Source organism: Anolis carolinensis, chromosome 4, assembly GCF_035594765.1.
Source record: "Anolis carolinensis isolate JA03-04 chromosome 4, rAnoCar3.1.pri, whole genome shotgun sequence".
NCBI lineage: Eukaryota > Metazoa > Chordata > Lepidosauria > Squamata > Dactyloidae > Anolis > Anolis carolinensis.
The window spans coordinates 152,103,153-152,124,125 of NC_085844.1; the positions used below are offsets into that span (position 1 = coordinate 152,103,153).

Here is a 20,973-nt window from a genome sequence, read left to right on the forward strand (position 1 = left end):
ATTGCCTATCCCTCCCAATTTGGTGTTGTCTGCAAATTTGATGATCATGCCTTCTAACCCTTCATCTAAGTCATTAATGAAGATGTTGAACAGAACCGGGCCCAGGACGGAACCCTGTGGCACTCCACTTGTGACTTCTTTCCGGGATGAAGCAACAGCATTGGGTTTGTTCATTTAACCAATTACAGATCCACTAACTGTAGTTTTGTCTAGCCCACATTTAACTAGTTTGTTTGCCAGAAGGTCATGGGGGACCTTGTCGAAGGCCTTACTGAAATCCAGATACACTACATCCACGGTGTTCCCTGCATCTACCCAGCTTGTCATTCTATCGAAAAAAGAGATCAGATTAGTCTGGCATGACTTGTTTCTGATAAATCCATACCCTCCAGCATTTCACAAGTCAAAACCAGGACATGATGTGCCCCAGTTCCATCAAAGTGTGGTCACAATAGCAAAAGTTATTAATAAGAATACAAAAGCAAGGAGAGGCTACAGCAGTTTGCTTGTGTCTGATGTAACTGAGAAATGCAGGAGTCAGGATTTCATCTGATGAGCAGGGGAAAAGAGGATGAAAATGGAGATAACTGTCTTACCCTGTTCTCCACCATCTTTCCCTGTCTTCTGGGATAGCCAGCCATCCCTTTTTCTTTCTGTGCCTTTCCTTATTTTCTCTCCACTTTCCTCCGCTTTCTCTAGTTTGGACTCGGGTAACACCCATTTCCTGAAGATGGTCTTTGGGCTCTGTTTCCATGTGCTTAGGAAACTGAGAGCACAGAGCCCCACTGGAGGTGATGTCCTCTGTGGGACTCCCATTGGGCTCAATTTCTCAAGCGCGTGGAAACGGAGCCCGAAGACTGTCTGATGAAGTCCTTAGACTCTTTCTCTCATTCCCTTGCTGAACAAATTGATCTTGACCTGCTTTTGCATTCTGCACTCAGTTTGCAGCAGCTGAAATAAGCAGAGGACAAAGAGGGAAAGTGAGAGAAGAAAGAAACCAGAATATCTTAAAAACAGCTGAAAGAGTGGGATGACAAAGGCTTTATTGGGACTGTTTCTGTCAAATCCAGAGAGTTAGAAAGTATGTAGTAACAGCTATTTTAAAATACCATGTTTTTTTGTGTTTTTAAAATCTTCGATTTGGTAAAGATAATTGAAGAATATTATACACAGTTTTGTCACTTGGGTCAATAATATTCTAAAGATATTCACATAAGATGTCAATATATCAATGCAGTCACATGTCACTTTGGGAAATCCCTTAAAAGAGCAAAAAAAACCCCTCAAATTTTGGCTTCATTTTGAATTGAAATTTTGCAGCCATCCAGTTTGACAAAAGCCTTGAAACTATTTACTTAGATGAATGGATATATTACTTTCTGATATAGTGGATATGCAAGATTTAGCCATTAAAGTGTAGGGGTAAAATTAAAATCCCTTCTAGTCATAACTAAAGACAGTGAAAATCTTTCAAGAAAATTAAACACTTCATCAAAAAGAGGGAAGGGTTATTGTTGAGATTATAAAGATTATATAGGAGGGTTTGCTTTGATGACACTCATCAGCTACAAATAGACCTCTCATAATAACTGCACAAGAGATCTTTTACTTATAACACTATTTTTTCTTTAATACAAATGTACAGTAACATTTCATTCAGTTGAAGTATAGAATACCACTGTATATCAATAGGGAAAATAAACCTTCTGGAATTTTTAAATTATTGCTATCTGAACACAGAACGAAGGGCTGATACATGATACATAAAGAAAAAGAAATATGATACATTATTCTTATTATAACATATGTACCTATGGTTTTATATGCCCATCTTTTTTCACTTTTCATCTCTCCTGATGGGATGATGGTAGGTGTGCTTGTTAGTAATGTATAAATAATAATAAATAGCATAATATTTTTATATTGGCTTGTGTAAAATCCAGAAGGCATATAATACTACTGAAATAAAAACCCTAACACAATTGATCAAAATAGTGTTTTAAAAGACATTGTTCCTGATCCAGTTATATTAATAAGGTATGAATCCATGTATATAAGGCAAAGCTTCGTCATTGTAAAGATCTACTTATGGAGGAGAGGTTCTGCCACAATCAGTCCCTGCTGCCAGCTTCCTAATGTTGATTCAGATAGGTCATCTGTTGCCATCTGAAGATGGGTCTAGGACACTGTTGAGTATCACACCAATCTGCTATTTCTCTATAGTTGCATTAGCAGATATAGTGGATGCAGACCATGTTGAGCATCTTCAACATTGTGCTTCTCTTCAAGAATGCAATTGCACCGTTTTGGCATTTTGTGACCCTGCAGTCACACTTCCACATACCCTCATAACCCTGCCTTCTGGTACCACTGCTGTTCCTTAAAATTTAAGAAATAAAATTTAATTTTTAGTGCAATTGTAGCATTGAAAACAAAAAAGGTAAAGATGGATACTAAATAAAAGGAAAGCAGTCAGTTTTGGAATACCAAGGGAGAAAAGAGGAGAGTCCTTGCCTAGGGTTTCATGTTGATGCTGGCATACTGGCGCAGAAGCGGAAGGGAACCATTGTACCAAAGTGAGTGATCATAGTGGGATTGAGAGCTATTGATGAGTTTGCCCACTAAATTCATCATAGTCCACAAAAAAGGTCACATGGACATCTTCCTCCTCCCTTTCCCATTGCTCAGTTTGTATTAAGAACACACTCAGTAACAAATAAGAGGCAGAAACTCCATTATGTTATACTGATCAGTAAAGAGTGACAGTCCTAGTCATTACTGATTTTTTTAAAAAAAACATTTCCAGCTTATTGGTACAAAAAGTAACTAGTTAAAAATAACTGACAATACTATATTGCTGCAAAAAGTCCAGTTTTGGAAAATATTTATAATAAATTAACATCTTTTATGCATTCCCTAACTTGGCGGTCTTCTACTGTTTTGGACTGCAATTCCCATCAATCAGCCAGTCAATAGTTAGGAGTGATTATATACTATTGGTATGATCAAGAGTTTACAAACTGTTCATTTTGAAACATTGTTTCACCCCAGTAAACTTAATCCAATTGTAAAGATTTTAAATTCATACATTTGATCACTTTTGTCATCCAACAATGTTGTCCTGTTGCAGAGGCTTGTCATATCGTCGGCAAGATCTACAACCAAATGACACGTGGACATTAAAATGCAGCAGCGGAGTTTGAAGAGAAATCATGCTGTGTCCGGTGCATCAGAAATGAGAGCATACTTTGATTTTGTTTTATATCCAGATCATCTTTGAAATGTAAAGGGAATTATAAAAAAAATCCTTTCAGTATTATTTGCTAAGCTGACTGTGGATCTTTGGTGATTACCTGGGCTTCTGCTCCTGCCGTCTGAAGGAGTGGAGCTTCAGAACTTTGTCACTTCCATTCTTGATCCATGAGTTATATTGCAGTTCTCAAATGGCACAAAGGTTCACTGAAATGAAGTCTTTGGTGCCAATGGTTCATCATTTGCCAGACAGACAGTCCCTATTATTGTACAACGTCATAATATGGTAAGAGGTAGTAATGGATAGATAAAGGATTATGACTGTGGGCTTGTCTACACTGATGAAAAAGATCCTGTTTGGCACTGCATTTTCCCACTCCACACTGGCACTACAGGGACCCTGTGAATGTCACATACATCACACACATTGTGATGGGATGGCCATAGTTGGCCATGCATTTCCCTCTGGCAAGCTCATCTTGTTGTTAGAAGGGGATTCACATTTCCAATCCATAGGGTTGTGGATGATCCTCTCTTTTTGTTTTTGCATTCAAATAAACGGGTTTCTGTAAAGCAGAGGTGTGCTAATACTGACATACTGGTATGCAAGCATACTTACAGCTTAAAAAAAAATCCAAATTTCAACCTGGGAAAGAACCACTTCCTGGTGGTCATGTTCACCTGCTGCCTTGAGGGTTAGCCATGTGTTTTAAAGCTTTCTGGAAAACCTCCGGGTAAAATATAAGTTTTTAAAAAAAAAAAAAAAATAAAACCCAAAGAAGTGCATTGCAAGTGAATTATCAAGGATGTTGTGCATCAGAATCACAGTACTTAAGACATGAGCACAATGTTTTAAAACTCTGTGTAGAAAAGCATTGTGTGTCCTGGCTGCAGACTGTTTAGCTTGGCTACCTTTGTTGAGGGTAGATCTCCAGTAGAAGAGGCCTCACCCCAGTATTTCCAGCAATCTTAGAATGGTCGATCATCCTTTGGAACAAGGAAAGAGTCTTAGACTCCAGTGATTGAAGGTAGAAGAGAGGAGCTTCAGCTGAGACCTGTAAATAAAGAAGCCTCTGTGGCATAGCTCTGGTGGAGCAGACAGGTTCTTATCTTTGTCTTGGACCTTGGCTCTGCTGGCCTTGGATTTCTGGAGTCTGTTTCCTTAACTCTTACTTTGGGCCTTGTTTGTATTCCTGAATATCTGGCTTTTACTTCTGGATTGTAACAACTAATTCCTGGCTTTCAGTATATGGATTTTCACTTTGATTTGTATTCCTGTATTCTTGGTCTTTGATTTATGAACCCTGACAAGTAGACTCCTAGCATCTGACTACTGGACTGTTTTTTGTGTCAGGAGCGACTTGAGAAACTGCCAAGTCACATCTGGTGTGAGAGAATTGGCCGTCTGCAAGGATGTTACCCAGGGGATGCCCAGATATTAAGTGTTTTTTTTAACCATCTTTATGAGAGGCTTGCCTTGTCCTTGCATGGAGCTGGAGCTGATAAAGGGAGCTCATCCGCACTCTCCCCGGGTTGGATTCGAACCAGCAACCTTCAGGTCTGCAACCCAACCTTCATGTTAGCAGTCCTGCTGACACAAGGTTTCAACCCAGTTTATTGGACTGTGACCTTAGCTATTGTTTGTTGTTCCTGACCTGATTCTGTACTCCTCAGTTTGTTTTCACTAATTGGACTCTTAACCTTGGTATCTCTCATTATTATCAGTTAGTGTTTTTGAAATTCTGTTATCTTGACCAGATCTTGAAAGACTTAAGACTATAGTTTCCCTTATAAATGAAGTATGGTCTTTGGCTTATCTTTTTTGTATTCAATGTTACCTCAGCCCTGATTCAGAGATCCTTGCACACAACAGAGTGTCATCAATAGCACTTTAGGCATATACTCACTTACCTGGGAGCAAGACACTGAACTCAATAGGACTTGTGGGAAACATAGACATTCATGTTATTCATTATATACGGATGCTTTTATGTGAGCAATAATTTGTACGTCTTTATACGATGCACCATTGGTGTCAATAGATACAAAGTCATTTTGAATGTGTGGAAGCATCCAGATAGCTATGGCTTTGTCCATATATGTTACATATCACTGGATGGTTGGAAAGCTTGTTGTGGCTTTCCCAAAAGATTTCCAAACCTGAGATCAGACCCTGGGATGTAGGGTCTGTCTGGAAGGCTCTGCTTTGAACTTGGTTATCTGAGGTCCCTTCCACAGAGCTGAATAAAATCCCACATTATCTGCTTTGAACTGGGATATAAGGCAATGTGGACTCAGATATTCCAGTTCAAAGCAGATATTGTTGGTTATTCTGCCTTAATATTCTGGGTTATATGACTGTGCGGAAGGACCCCCCTAGATACCAGGATCAGAACTGCACTCAAAAAAGTAGTTTTGAGTTTCAACTAATCTCTCAAAGGGCTTTTCCACACAGCCAGAACAGCAAGTACTATCTCAACCAAATGTTGATGATTCACATGATCATTAACTACCTTTCTACCAATTTACATCACAATAGCAGCAATAGATGACATAATGGAAGCGACCAAGTTGGTCTACTCGAAACTGGCAAGCAAAGCCTAAGGTGCGGGGTGGGGTGGGGTGGATTTGACCTAGATTGCAGGTGAAAACTAAGGAAATTGTGGAAACTGCGGTGTTCACTACTGACTGGTTCACCTAATCCAAGTCCTGCCAAATAAACCACGGAACAGGTGCAAAGATGAGAAGCTGTGCCATTGTTGGACCTTGGACTTTATATAAACAAGATTCTTTCCGATGACCAATTGAAAGCTCAGTTAGTGCAAAACCCACAAACTCCATTGCCAGGATATGTATTTCTTGTTGATAAGAAGAGGCATCTATAAGTTTCCAACCTAAATGGTTCAGAAGATTTCTCTAGTTAGCCACTCATTTCAGATACAAGGTGCACTCTGTAAGTACTGTGCGGTGTTTGAAAGAGAAGTTGGGGTAAAGGTGGTCACCAGAAGTTTGGTGTGTTGGTTGCTAAACCATTTGCACAATGGAAAGATGTAACAGAAGTCTTCAATGGACACCAAAAAAACAAAGTACCATCAGAACAACTTGTGCTTGGCTGAAAATGTCTTGCTAATTCACAATGGAGAGTGTCTTGATGTAGCCTGTTATCATGATAAAGGAAATAAGAAGAAAACAGAAGAAAACAGAAAGAAACTTCTGCCAATTGTGGAAATGATTGTTCTTTGTAGCTGACAAGAACAGGCTTAAACAGGAAACAATGGTTCAGGACCTATTACCTGTGAAGAACCTTTACACAATGATGGTAATTTCAGGGCCTTGTTGGGATCTCGTGCCAGATCAGGAGACACTGATCTGAAAAATCATCTTGGGACAAAAAAGTTTCAACCCCTCCTGAATGTTTTTTCTGGCTACAGGACTGCCTATACCCCTTAGGAGAGCTGGGTAACAAATAAAATGTATTATAATTATTATACATGCTTGCTAACATTAAATTCCATTGAATTATATGGGGCTTCCTTCAAATTGATGGATACAAAACTTAATCCCAAACATAATGAATGCAGCTCATCACCACTTCAGCTGCCATGGTCCATTGCTACACAATCCTGGGATTGGTAATTTTATAAGGCCTTCAGGGCCCTTCCAGACAGGCCTTATATCCGAGGGTCTGATCCCAGGTTTTCTGAGTGTTTATCCCAGGCAGTGCTGTTGGAAATGGCAACATCCCAAGCCTTTCACTGTTTATTTGTTAAAGCATATATTTGCTGAGCCCCCTGGTGGCGCAGCGGGTTAAACTGAGCTGCTGAACTTGCTGACTGAAAGGTAGGTGATTCAAACGCGAGGAGTGGAGTAAGCTTCTCCCGTTAGCCCCAGCTTCTGCCAACCTAGCAGTTCGAAAACATGCAAATGTGAGTAGATCAATAGGTAGCACTCCGGCGGGAAGGTAATGGCGCTCCATGCAGTCATGCTGGCCACATGACCTTGGAGATATCTATGGATAACACCAGCTCTTCAGCTTAGAAATGGAGATGAGCACCAACCCCCCAGAATCTGACACGGCTAGACTTAATGTCAGGCAAAAACTGTTACCTATATTTGCTAACAGGTATTCTATGTGTATGTGGGAGGGGTTATAGACATATGATTGTACTGAGCATGTTCAGACTTAGTATTTGCTATCCCCAGTGGAGGTGGATGCATGTTGCTGTTGGGACTTCAGTAGAGAAGTATGACTTAGGGACTTCAGTGAGTACAACTATATCTAAAGACTATAGACTATTGATTAAGAATGATACCCTGTGTACTCAAAACACAGAGAACTATATCCTATCTATAACTGAACCTTAATAAGAAATGTGCCTGTATGGTGAATTAATACAAGATGTTTGAGTAAACAAGTTATGTTATTTTTCAAAGAAGACTTTGTTTTTTTTTGAGTGCATATTTTAAACTAAGAGGTTTCAAGGGAGTGTATATCTTTTGGACAGCGGCAATTTCAACTTTATTTTTTGTGTCAGGAGCTACTTGAGAAACTGGTGTGAGAGAATTGGCTGTCTGCAAGGACGTTGTCCAGGGGACACCTGGATGTTTTACCATCCTGTGGGAGGCTTCTCTCATGTCCCCGCATAGGAAGCTGGAGCTGACAGACAGGAGCTCACCCCACTCCCCAGATTCAAACAACTGACCTTTCGCTCAACAGTCTTGCCAGCACACACACACACACACACACACAAATTTCAAAGTAACAATCATCTTCTGCTAACCAACTCTATTTTTGTAGTGGCATGTATTTGTCCTTGGCAGTTCAAAGACATGCTTCTTCAGTTTAACAGCTGAGTAACCTGTGTGCCATTAAATGAATGCCAATGAATATCACTTGCTCAAAGGGTTAACTTCTAACAGGGTTGCACTTTTCTTGACTGGTTGTTTTCAAAAGGTGGTCTCCACATGTTCATGGAGATTCACATTTGCCAAACGAATGTGACATCATTTCCCCCCTTTTCAATAAGTTTATGACTGCCATTTATTTCCAAAGGAATATCTGCCCAGAGATTGGGTGCAGTTATGGCCAATAATTCAGTTTAAAGCAGAAAACCTGGTCTCATATTCTACGATATAGTGCAGGCATGGGCAAATTTGGGCCCTCCAGATAGGCTGTTACGAATTGTGGGAGTTGAAGTCCAAAACACCTGGAGGGCCCAAGTTTGCCCATGCCTGATATAGAGCTTGTCTGGAAGGGCCCTTAGTCTGCTCACCAAATGACCACCCCTAGGATTCCATAGCACGGAGCCAAGGCCGTTCAGGCAGGGCCAACCAAGCCACGGCCCAGTGCAGAGGCGCCCTCTGACCGTTAGGGCACGACCTCTAGTCAGCAGCTGGCGAAGAGCGAAGGGGAAGGCTCCGCGCAGGCGCAGTGGGCGGCGAAAAGGGTGGAGGAGACGTTCAGGCGAGCGCTTGAAAAGAGAGGGGACCCGGACGGAAAGCTGGCGTGATGTCGTCATGACGCTCAACGCATCTCCCCCCTCCTCTGTGTGACGCACGCCTTGGCGAGTCCGTGAGTTTTCCGTTAGGGTTGTTTTGTTATTTATTTATTTTTCGAAGGGGAGGGGGTGGGGGCTAAGCGAGGCGTCCTCGCGGCGTGGGGCGCGAGGAGGGCCGAAGAAGGCCTGGCGTGGGGTGCGCGGGCGAGCGTGAAAGGGAGGGGGGAGGAGGAGGGGGGGCGCTGCTTGCTCCCTCCTGTCGCGTCAGGGAATATGGCGGCCGCCGCTAGTGCGGCAAAGGGGCTCCACCAGGCCCGGCCGCCGCCTCAGTTCTGGGTGAGTGGCCAAAGCCCGGATGGGGGAGCGTCGTCCAGGCTGAGCGGGGAAGGGAAGGGGAGCTGAGGGAAGGGAGTGAGCGCCGCCACCGGCCTCCGAGGCTGGGCCGGGCACAAAGAGAAGCCGCTGCTGTGGCTCTAAGGAGGGTTTTTGTTCGGTCATATCAAGCGGCGCAGGCAGTGCAGGGCCGCGGAGGGCTCCAGGTCAGCTTGGGCTTGAGGGGAGCACCCACTCCCCAGATGCCAGCCAGAGGTGGCTTTGGTTCGCTAGTTGAGCTCCCTCGTCCAAGTACAGTTTGCTCCAAATCCCTGGGGCCAGGAGTCTATCGCCTTTCGGCATTTGCTATTGAAATACCTGTATTTTCCCATGGAGGTGGTTCCCAAGTCTAAACATTAAATTCATTTATGTTTTCACTATACTCCTCATAGACAGAGCCTGGGGATCACATTTATGTTTTCAGTATACCCCTCATAGAGAGAGGATCATTGTGGGCCCATCCACACAGCCTTATAACCCAGAATATCAAGGCAAAATCCCACAATATCTGCTTTGAACTGGATTATCTGAGTCCACACTAGCATATATTCCAGTTCAAAGCAGATAATATGCAATTTTATTCAGCTACGTGGAAGAGGCTGTATGCAGTGCTTTGACTAATATTGTGTACATCAGGCATGGGCAAACTTGGGCCCACTGGGTGTTTTGGACAACAACTTCCACAATTCCTAACAGCCGTTAGGAATTGTGGGAGTTGTAGTCCCAAACACCTGGCAGGCCCAAGTTTTTCCATGCCTGATGTAGATTGAACCATCCCAAAGCTGAGCTGTCACTATTCCAGGCTCCCTTCCACACAGCTGAATCAAATCCCATGTTATCTTCTTTGTACTGGAATATATGGCAGTGTGGACTCAGATAACCCAGTTTAAAGCAGATATTGTGGGATTTTTTGCCTTGATATTCAGGGTTATATGGCTGTGTGGAAGGGTCCCCAGTCGCCCATCTGGATCATTTTGGGTTCTGTTGGGCTGCTCAGCCTTGTACCTGGTCTTTTGAAATTTAATCCAGACAAGACAGAGGTACTCCTGGTCAGTAGAAAGGCCAAATAGGATATAGGCCAGTGGTTCTCAACCTATGGGTCCCCAGATGTTTTGGCCTTCAACTCCCAGAAATCCCAACAGCTGGTAAACTGGCCGGGATTTCTGGGAGTTGTAGACCAAAACACCTAGAGACCCACAGGTTGAGAACCACTGGTATAGGGTTACAGTCTGTGTTGGATGGTGTTACACTCCCTCTGAAGACACAAGTTCGCAGCTTGGAAGTGATCCTGGACTCATCGCTGAGCCTGGAACCCCAGGTTTTGGCGGTGGCCAGGGGAGCTTTTGCACAGTCATAGAATCATAGAGTTGGAAGAGGCCAGTTCAACCCACTGCCAAGAAGCAGGAAAATCACATTAAAAGCACCCCCGACAGATGGCCATCCAGTCTCTGCTTAAATGAAAACTTGTGCGCCAGTTACACCCATACCTTGGGAAATCAGACTTGGCCACGGTAGTCTACGCTCTCAGTACATCTCAAATAGGCTACTGCAACGTGCTCCACATAGGGTTGCCTTTGAAGACTGTTTGGAAGCTTCAAGTAGTCCCAATGACAGCCAGATTTCTATCTGGAGCAACTCACAGGGAGCATAAAACCCCCCTGCTGAGCCAACTCCACTGGCTGCTGGTTTGCTACAGAGAACAATTCAAAGTGCTGGCTTTAGCCTATAAATCCCTAAACGGTTCCGGTCCAGCTTACGTATCAAAATGTATCTCCCTTTATGAGCCAGCTAGAGCATTAAGATCGGCTGAGAAGGTCCTGCTCTTGGTCCCACCACCCTCCCAGACGTTACTGGTGGGGATGAGAGACAGGGCCTTCTCGGTGGTGGCACCTCGGCTGTGGAACTCAGCAAGATGTTTTATAGTTAACTGGTTTTGACGTATTGTTATATGCTATTTTAGTTATGTGTTGTATTTTATATTTTGTTAGACATTGAGTTTTGCCATTTACTTTGTTGTGAACCTTGTTGAGTCCCCCCAAGGGTTGAGAAAAGCAGTATATAATGAAATAAATGAATAAATAAATAATTCGTTATGGCTGGTAGGCTGTTAGGAATTGTGGGAATTAGAGTCCAAAAAAATACCTGAACGGCCGAAGTTTGCCCATGCCTAATGTACATTGAACCGTTTCACAGTCAAGCTGTCACTATCCCAGACCCCCTTCCACACAGCTGAATGAAATCCCACATTACCTGCTTTGAACTGGAATATATGTCAGTGTAGACTCGGATAACCCAGTTCAAAGCAGGTCTTGTGGGATTTTCTGCCTTGATATTCTGAGTTATATGGCTGCGTGGAAGTGCTCCCAGTCACCCATCTGGAGCATTTTGGATTCTGTTGGGCTGCTCGGCCTTGTACCTGGTCATTTGCTCTTCTGCATCACTTTTGACCCATCCATTGTAATTTACGCCCAGTCTTATTCTCAGGCCTTTTGCTTTTAATATGTATGATCTTCCATTCTAGACAATAAGAGTGGATCTACACCATAGAATGAATGCGGGTTGACACCATTTTAACCGCCATGGCTCAGTGCCATAGAATCCTGGGGTTTGAAGTTTGGTGAGGCACCTGCTCTCTTTGGCAGAGAAGGCCTTGTAAGGACCTTATCACACTAGAGCAGGTGTTATATTTAATATATTAGTATTATTATATTACAATATTATATACTATTACCTTGCATTATTGTTAGTAGTATTACATTGCATTACATTATAATATTAATATTATATGTATATATAATATCTCCAATCAGGGTTTTACCTGACATTGTGTAGTTTGTGTTTGTTTAGCAATTTCCCCAGTTTGACTGTTTTGTAAAATCTTGTATGTTATTCACTTAACAGCTGTGGGTCTATGGACCATAATAAAGTTTATGTATGTATGTATGTATAATTATTATATTGTGCTGTCAAAGGCTTTCATGGCCGGAATCATTGGGTTGTTGTGCATTTTCCGGGCTGTATGGCCACATTCCAGAATAATTTTTTCCTGACGTTTCACCCACATCGATGGAGGCATCTTCAGAGGTTGTACCTCACAACCTCTATGGATGCCTCCATAGATGTGGGCGAAACATCAGGAGAGAATGCTTCTGGAGCATGGCTATACAGCCTGAAAAATGCACAACAACTCTATTATTATATTATTATAGTATACTATATTATTATTCCGCAATATATATATACAGTGGAGTCTCACTTATCCAACACTGGCTTATCCAACATTCTGGATTATCCAACGCATTTTTGTAGTCAATGTTTTCAAAACATCGTGATATTTTGGTGTTAAATTCGTAAATACAGTAATTACTACATAGCATTACTGCGTATTGAACTACTTTTTCTGTCAAATTTGTTGTATAACATGATGTTTTGGTGCTTAATTTGTAAAATCATAACCTAATTTGATGTTTAATAGGCTTTTCCTTAATCTCTCCTTATTATCCAACATATTTGCTTATCCAGCGTTCTGCCGGCCCGTTTATGTTGGATAAGTGAGACTCTACTGTACTACACTACCAGTATATTATAATATTAGTATTACATAATATATTGTATTATATCATAAGTTATAGTATATTTAATATATAATCCAGTTTCTGCCTCCTGCAGAATTCTGGGGCTTGTAGTTTAGGAAGGGGCCTTTACACTTCTTATCCAGACAGGTCCTGGCCCTCACTCACTAAACAATTTGTTTATTTATTAAGCAACATTTATATCCCGCGCTTCTCACCCCGAAGGGGACTCAGGGCGGCTTACAAGTTATATTTACGTACAATATATGATATTATTAACATAGCACAATATCGTGTCCGACTCGGGGTTGATGCTCATCTCTATTTCTAAGCCGAAGAGCCGGCGTTGTCCTTAGACACCTCCAAGGTCATGTGGCTGGCATGATTGCATGGAGCGGCGTTACCTTCCCACCGGAGCGGTACCTATTTATCTATTCACATTTGCATGTTTTCGAACTGCTAGGTTGGCAGAAGCTGGAGCTAACAGCAGGCTCTCACTCTGCTCCCCGGATTCGAACCTGCGACCTTTCGGTCAGCAAGTTCAGTAGCTTAGCGCTTTAACACACTGTGCCACTAGGGGCTCCTATAACATTATATTGTAATATTACAGTAGAGTCTCACTTATCCAACATTCTGGATTATCCAACGCATTTTTGTAGTCAGTGTTTTCAATGCATTGTGATATTTTGGTGTTAAATTCGTAAATACAGTAATTACTACATAGCATTAATGTGTAGTGAAGTACTTTTTCTGTCAAATTTGTTGTATTACATGATGTTTTGGTGCTTAATTTGTACAGTCATAACCTAATTTGATGTTTAATAGGTTTTTCCTTAATCCCTCCTTATTATCTAACATATTCACTTATCCAGCGTTCTACGCCGGCCCATTTATGTTGGATAAGTGAGACTCTACTGCATATGTATATACAATACATTGTATTATTAGTATATCATAATATGAGTATTATATATTATTATATTGTTATATTGACTCAGGAGACATGGTGGAGTGATGTCTTCTTGGCCCCCTTCTTCACTCTGGCCCACGGTGGCAATTAGTCCTTGGGCACAGGAGGGGCTCCCTCTGATGACTTAGGCGACATGGTGGAATGATGTCTTCCTGGCCCCCTTCTTCACTCTAGTCCAGAGTGGTAGTTAGTCCTTGGGCGGGGGAGGGGCTCCCTCTGATGACATAGGTGACATGGTGGAGTGATGTCTTCCTGGCCTCCTTCTTCACTCTAGCCCAGAATTCCATAGGAGGCAGAAACTGGATTTAAAGTGGATTCATGCTCTAAATAAAGTTGTATTATAACTACAGCTTCCATGATTCCATAGCATTGAGCCCTGGCGGTGCTGTCCAACTGCTTTAATTTGTCAGTGTACGCGTAGATGCACACTAAGACAGGCCTGGTGCAGACTTTGGAGTTTCTGAAATTATTGCTGAGAAGTTATGCAGTAAGCTCATGATATTCACTGGGGTTTGGTTCCTCAAGTCACATTATAGGCAGTGATGTAGTAAATTGGTGGCCTCATGTATAAAATGGCAAACTCATATTTTACTTTAGGGATTTTTTTTTTGGTATATGTATTTACAAACCGTGGATTGTTGAATCCATGGATGCAGAATCCATGAATGTGGAGGGCCAACTGCTGATCAGTAGTAAAAGTGCATAGCACCAAGAACATAAAGTTCTTTGGACTGTGTAGAGATGAATGCTTTCACAATATGTGCTCATGTTTTTGGATCACATGCACAAACACGCTTTTTGCTGTTTATTTACCCCTTAATTTACTAGTGTTTTAAGAGAAGGACTGTAATAAAATATAATATAACCTTAATATAAACAGGCTTTCGCTATGCTTTTTTTTTTACTTTCATAAGACCATTTCATTTTATGTTTATGTGGGCCAACTAATGCTTGGAATTCCTTTTTTTTTTAGATGAATGATTCATGATGTGAAAAAATTCTAATGGAAGAATTTCGCTGCTATAGAATAGGTAAGGGGTCACCAGTCTGTATTATGCCTGTTTTGAAAACAGTATGGAAGAGATTATTTGAACAGAACAAGATACTCTTGAGTGTCTGTATATGTGTTTGTGTGTGTATCATTTGTTATTTCCTCCCAAACAAGTCAGTGTTTTTCTTATAGGGAAACAATATAAGAGATGTTAAGTGGGACAGAGTTTTCACATAAGTAGAACTTGTATTAGTGGCTCAACACAGTTTGAGATGTGGGAGATTTTATTTCTTCTCCTGGTCTCTTCACATCTTTCACCTTCACCTATGCGGGTATATAAGGAGCAAATTGGAAGTATAAAGTGAAAAAAAATTAGAATATGAGTCTATAATATCATAGTTTCGGCCAGTTCTCTGAATTTTGATTCTTTTACAAAGCAAAAATAATACGAATGCACCCTTCTTTTTTTGTAAAATGAGATGTATTTTAGGGGTGCATTTAATAATGACTCCAAAGCAATTAATTCTTCTTTATAAACATTAGCCATAATTAAGTCATCAGAAGGTGTGTTCATGATCCATTACTACACCTTATTTATAATTACAGAAAACATTTTCTATATTGATTATTTTTGTCAAACTAATGGTTATGGATTAAATTCAATAAATTTAGATGGATTGTTTGGCTACTAGAATAAGGAATTAAGTCATTCTTTGTTGTGTGAGTCATCTCCACATCTGTTTTTTCTTGAGTTGCTTATTTAGTTTGCAAATCAAGGAGTCTGAGAGGTCCAAGGGACGGAGTAACTTTGCAAAAGGTATTGTAGTGGCTGTTAGATTCAGACTAGAGCGGCTTGAGCCAGTAGCTCCCTCAATCTAAATTACTTAACCGGATTTCTTTTGATGAAGCAAACACCCAAAAGTTATTAATTTAAAAATAAGTTGAATTCAGTAGGATAAAGATAAAGTTGAGGTTAATAGATGAGACTGGCTTAGTGAATTTTTGCTTAGTGAAATTCATAAGAACATGCTCAGCATTCTCCACATTTCTGAGTAAAGGCTAGCCCAAGTATGGGCAAACTTCAGCCCTCCAGGTGTTTTGGACTTCTGGCTGTCAGGAATTGTGGGAGTTGAAGTCCAAAACACCTGGAGGGCCGAAGTTTGACCATTCCTGGGCTAAAAGGTATGGAGAGGAAGAAAGTATTGCTCTAAAATGTTCCACAGGGCATCCCTTTTTTTCTTTACACACAACCAGATACCAAAACACCCTATCATTTTTCCTAGAAACGGGAATTTAGTAGTAGCTGACAGCTTTGAGAACTGAGCACTTGTCATAGATCAGACTACTTTCCTGTTCTAGTCCAGAATTACCTTCCTACAATTGCCCAAGCAGTTGTCTATGGGAAGTCAACAGTTGGATCAGTATAATATACTATTGCTCGAGTTCCCCAGTATATTGTTTTTTTCTGTTTCTGTTTTTCTGCTGAAATCATGTGCTGTACTCCAAAGGTTAGGCTTATAATCCTCCTACGATTCCAGAATTTGGCCACCTATAATACAAGCATGTCTTCTGAAGGTGCGTCTCAGGTCTCTTCTTCAACTCCAGGAAGAGAAAGATCCTTCAGGCCTTGTAGAGCCAGTAGCCCTTGAGGGCTAACAGGGACAATGTAGATTCTGCTAATTGTCCTGATGGTTGCATGTAATTGTGTTGTAAGCCAAAAGGAATCATAGTATATTTAACAAATCTATACATCCTTGGTGTCATCAAAGCAGCTCAGCTGTGTTGTTGCCGTTTTTTAGTTGCATAGGGATGTTTACTGGTTTTCGTTACAACATACCCTGCATTTTTCAAAAAGCATTCCCTCAAGGTCAGAGATCCTCCAAAGCAATGCTTCCTAAGCTATATGATGCAGGGGACCAGTTTTTTCTCCTCTGTCTGTCAAGGGCTGGCATAGTATTTGTGCCACCATTGTCCACAAGTGTTTTGTTCTTTTCTGGAAATTCCCCGGGGACCAGCCGCTAATGATTTGGGGACAGACACAGGTCCAGGAACCACCGTTTGAGTGGATCTGTCCTGATGCACATACGTAAGTTTTTTATCATGTTCATAACTGCTTCTCTCAATCTGTCCTGAGGCTTTGAAATGTAATGCTGTCTCAGGTGCTGAGCACTTAACTAGTTCACCCTAAAGCTTACTGTTCAAGCTGGTTTAAAATATTTGGCTGATTAAAATGTAGTAAATTGCATTTGATTGAAATCGCACTGTCTATAACAAACTGCTTTATAGTATATTATTCTAGGAAATGTTAGGCTGTATAGGCTTATCTCAGGAAATTGAAGGTTGCCAAACATGTCTCTAAACTTTGAATAACTTTGTATCTGTTTTTGAGTTGCTCAGGTGCTAAATTTAATCTGGTTACAGGCTGTAAGCAAGCTTGTACTTGTTTTCTATTTCTAAATGGTAAATGCCTCAGTTTTTGAGATTACTGTCTTTCAGACTTACTTAGCTTTCTGTTCAATTTCTATTGTCAGTAATACTGATCATAATTTTTTTGGTGGTAGTATCTAGTAGGCTTGTCCAATCGATGGAAAAAATGTTTCAATTCTCGTTTCTAAAGTAGGGGGTGCCGGCGCTTCGATATAAAAAGTATTTCCGAATTTTTCACCCAAAAATTTCGGATATTTCTGAAAATTCATAATGATTCTTAATGTTTCTAAAATGGCGGACGCGCATGCGCAATCGCCAAAAAAAAAAAGGAAACCAGGGGGGGACTTTTACAGGGCTCTCCCGCCCTCATTTCTTGAGCTATCCTCATCAAATTTGGTACAATGGGAGATCACATTCAACACTCTTAACTCAACAAATTGCAGAACGTTTACTCTCTCCTATGATTTTGGCGAATTTTCATAACTTTCTATAATACACTATTTTTCAATATTTGAAGAAACCTGTTCCTGGTTTGAAAGTCTTATTTCCTGTTCAATTGGGTTCTTATCACTGTAAAAGTCCCTCTTCTACTTGTGTAGACTTTGGATTAGAAATGCAGCACACGGCAAGCAATGCCTTGGCAGGAGTGCCACTGTCCTTTGGAAACTATAAATTGCCTTTGAACGTTTTGATCAATGGTGCCACTGGCTGACCTTGTGATTACAAAAATGAAACTCTGGCTGAGGACTTTGGATTAGAAACGCAGCACATGCCAAGCAATGCCTTGGCAGGAATGCCAACGTCCTTTGGAAACTATAAATTTCCTTGGACCCTTTAGGGAATCAAAACAATGGCTGATCTTGAGATTGCAGAAATCAAACAGAGGCAGAGGTCTTGGGACTAGAAACGGAGCGGACGCCAAGCAATGCCTTGGCAGGAATGCCAACGTCCTTTGGAAACTATAAATTTCCTTGGACCCTTTAGGGAATCAAAACAATGGCTGATCTTGTGATTGCTGAAATCAAACAGAGGCAGAGGGCTTGGGAATAGAAACGGAGCGTGAGGAAAGCAATGCCTTGGCAGGAGTGCCCACGTCCTTTGAAAACTATAAATTGCCTAATGCCTCTTTTCAAGCAAGGACTCTTTGCCAGATCCCACAAGCCCCAAGCCAATGCATTATTTATTACCCAAAAAATACACACAATATCGAACCAGCAACAAAAGCCAACCCTTACCAGACCCAAACCCCTCTGTCTCACTCTCTCTACAGCCAGAACTTCACCCTCTCTCCCTCAATGCAGGCGGCTTGTTTCCTAGCGCGGCGCACCACCCGCTCCGCTCGGTAACCTAGCCCCAGAATGGCTCGCCAGGGCTAGGTGTAGTGTCTCAGAGACCCCCGAGTCATGACCCCGTCACTATCATAGAGCAGACCGAAGAAGAGATGGGGTTTCTGCCATTTCTGCTTGATTCCGTCCCTTTCCAGGTGCCCACTGTGGACAGTTCTAGCCCACAGTTCATAAGAAAGGGCCTTAGCTCTCAGCCCGGTTCTCCAGAGAATGTTAGTTTTGACCGCTGATTGTTTTGGGAGGCTTCGCACGCGGAAAAGCAGATTTCGAGAAGGAGCGCTCGTTTAGCGGAGAAAGGAAGCGTTAATTAAGCTGGTTCCCTTGAGAGTTTTCAGGGAGGACTGCATCTGGCAAAGTTGTTGACTTTGGTCATTTTCCCTTGGGAAAGAGCTCAGACACCTGGCTGAGGAGGAGAGCAAAGTCCCATAAAAGTTCTCAGCACCAAATAGATTTTGCGGTGTTCAACTTGTCAGTTGAGGAATTCACATCGACTCTAGTTCTGCAGCGCACTACTCTCGAGTAGACGGCGTTGCGTCTTCGTCTCCCTGCCAAGCCTGGACAGTGATTCAGCTTTACCACAACTAACTTTGCCTTACCTTGCATCCTAGCCTCGGATTCGAGCCCTGGAACTCTTGAAAGCTCCTGCCTTAATCCCCACTCAAACAGCCTAAAGGTTTGAGTGTGTTTCGGTTATTGGATTTTAAACTTTGAACTCTAATACTGGACATCTACTTTCATATTACTGGACTATATTTGACCTTTCCTGGAAGGTCTACTGTTGGACTAAATACTCTGCTTATTTTTAGTTGTCTCCTTATTTTCCTTAATAAAGATATTAGATTGTTTATTGGCCTTCGTGCCTGATTCCCAGTGCTCACGCTGCCCTGAGGTGTCACACTAGGGAGGGGTTTTTTATGGAGATCTTACACGTGGACACAGAGGACGCTAGCCCCCACCTTTTCCATCCATCGTGGAAGTCTCTGATTGGCCTGGGAGTTGGAAGATATCAAATGATTTGGCTACTATTGAAAATGATGATGACAGCATTTGTTCTCATTGCTGATTTCTAAAATGCAGAGTTTTTACCTTAAAATACAGGAAAATTTCAGAGGCAACTTATTGATACAAACACATGATAGATCCTTGTACACAGAGATCCATGTTTTTGCTTCTCAAACAATAAGATCCCATTTTGTCCTCTTAATGAGAGAGTGTTTCTTGGCCTAGCAATGCTGGAAGCACAGCAGCAGATGTAAAAGGGGGTGAAGTGTAGCAATGAAGGGTAGGGATTGATAGTGGTTGCTGCTGGGAGGCATAACAATGATTTTTGCTGTTCCACCACCACCGTATCCTAGTCAAAAATGATTTACACTGATATAACTAATTTCAGTATACATCATAAGCAAGATTATAGCCTCTGATTGCCGGAATGAGTTGAGAGCTCATTTTTGTTGTAGGACAACGTAGTTATTGCCTTTCAAGTTATGTTGTTTGGTGCAGAAAGCAAAAGAAGATTCTTTGGCTTTTGCTATTGCACATCCAGCTTGGCCTTTCTTTTAGCATAGATAGTATGCATCTGATGTGACAATAGCTGTTCTTGAAGTGTCTCCATTCTTCATCCTTGAGAAGCTATTGTGAGAACAGGAGCCTGCTTTGAAGAGAGCAGCTGCTATCATAATTAAGCATGGGATAGTGGTGGTATAGATATGTTGGAGCTGGATTATCTGTGTTTAACAGGAGTGAATGCAGTAGGTAGATGAATACTGGAAGTGAATTTTAGAAATGTATCTAAACTGTAGAATTAATGCAATGTGATACCAGTTTAACTGCCATGACTGATTGCAAGGGGATCATGGGAGCTGTAGTTTTACAAGGCCTTTAACTTTCTCTGCCAAAGAGTGCTGTTGCTTCACCAAATTACAATTCCTAGGATTCCATAGCATTGAACTATGGCAGTTCAAGTGGTGTTAAACTCCCTTAATTCCACAGTTTAGATCTGGCATTTTCAGGTGGAGGCCAAAACAGCTGGAAGGCCGCAGTTTGAGAATGCCTGGTATAAATGCACCATGGGTGTCGCCACCTGTTTGGCTGTTGTTGGAAGACAGCTAGATTGTTCATATTTTCTAGCAATGTGTTGTTATTTCATGAGTTGCAACTGAGATTTAATCTTGTATTTTAGGAATTCTTTATAAAGGTGGCATAAAATTCAAATAAGTAAGTTAATAAATTTAAACAGTTGACAGGTTTATTTACCTATTATTTAATTTTTGAAGTCATAGTATCAGTGTAAATACTAATGTTTTCCGTGCCTCCTTTTCATTTTCTATTAATTATTGGCAGTCAAAAGGATGTGTGTCATTTCACCTTTTCCATTCAAATGAATGGGAACTGTTAAACTGAATGTAGCACTAAATTGTCGTTAATCTGAAACAGAAAGCTAACTTCTTGCAGCAATGTTTGTGAATGAGGAATGAGAGCTCAGGATAGTAGCAATTCAGTCTTCTTATGCTAAGTAAATGATTCACCTTGACATTGAAGCACTAGG

General features: G+C 41.4%; 1 protein-coding gene across 14 annotated transcripts in view; it reads left to right on the top strand.

Annotated features, from left to right (window-relative positions):
* Positions 1-8,673: 8,673 nt before the first annotated feature.
* znf644 (zinc finger protein 644) overlaps positions 8,674-20,973 on the top strand; it is a 70,265-nt gene continuing 57,965 nt past the window's right edge. For 3 of the 14 annotated variants that reach the window (XM_062978025.1, XM_062978024.1, XM_062978019.1), the window contains exons 1-2: positions 8,675-8,824; positions 14,638-14,695. The gene's annotated coding sequence lies outside the window, so the exon portion shown is untranslated. Of the gene's footprint in view, positions 8,842-8,975; positions 9,087-12,978; positions 13,114-14,637; positions 14,696-20,973 lie in introns of those variants that run through there. The other 11 variants (XM_062978030.1, XM_062978023.1, XM_062978029.1 and 8 more) reach the window with 8 other exon arrangements.